The sequence below is a fragment of the Stegastes partitus genome, unplaced genomic scaffold (assembly GCF_000690725.1).
Source record: "Stegastes partitus isolate 25-593 unplaced genomic scaffold, Stegastes_partitus-1.0.2 Scaffold60, whole genome shotgun sequence".
In the NCBI taxonomy this organism is placed as follows: domain Eukaryota; kingdom Metazoa; phylum Chordata; class Actinopteri; family Pomacentridae; genus Stegastes; species Stegastes partitus.
Window position 1 is genome coordinate 1,123,146 of NW_007577791.1, and position 832 is coordinate 1,123,977.

At 43.5% G+C, this 832-nt stretch overlaps 1 protein-coding gene across 1 annotated transcript in view; it reads left to right on the forward strand.

Moving 5' to 3' along the window:
* Nucleotides 1–832, forward strand: part of LOC103353102 (liver carboxylesterase 2-like) — an 8,593-nt gene that overhangs the window by 6,813 nt on the left and 948 nt on the right. The gene's annotated exons all lie outside the window — the stretch shown is intronic.

Consider the following 832-nt stretch of genomic DNA (forward strand, 5'->3'; position numbering starts at 1 on the left):
TATAGATAATGGATGGATGGATGGATGTAACTGAGAAGCGCATTTGAAGTTTAAAAGCTCCCTGAAGTCTGATGTGAGCAGTTCAGTAGCTTAAACGTAGCATTTGGCATTTAAATGTTCACAAAGCAACATTTTTAAAGGCAAGTCACTCAGATAGCTGAGTTTACAGATGGCAGAATGTCCATCCATCTATCCATTATCTATATACTGCTTAGTCTTCACTGGGGGCGTGGGGAGGCTGGATAGGGGCGAAGGCAGGGGACACCCTGGACAGGTCACCAGTCTATCACAGGGCTACATATAGAGACAACCAAGCACACTCACATTCACACGTATGGACTATTTAGAATCACCAATTAACCTCAGGATGTTTTTGGACTGTGGGAGGAAGCCGGAGAACCCGGTGAGAACCCACATTGCACGGGGAGAACATGCAAACTCCACGCAGAAAGATCCCCGGCCCAGGTCAGAATATGAACCAGGCACCTTGCAGCTGCAAGGCGACAGAGCTAACAATTGAGCCACCTTGCAGCCCTCGGAGAGGAGCCAAGGAGAATGTACAAAACAAAAAGACTAAATATAAAATTTGATTCAATTTAGAGGTAGAAAATAAATGAATGATACTATTGCAGACAAACCACACATAGATGCTCACGGTGGCTCGAAGGCAGTACAGTGAAGTCGATGGTGCTGACTCACAGAACATCTGATATGGAACAAACAGTTGAACACAGGATCCAGAAAGATATTCCAACAAGGTATTTGTCATTGATTATAATGATGGTCAGGTGGGTGAATGAATGTATAGATGGATGATTCTTTTTTTTTTTTT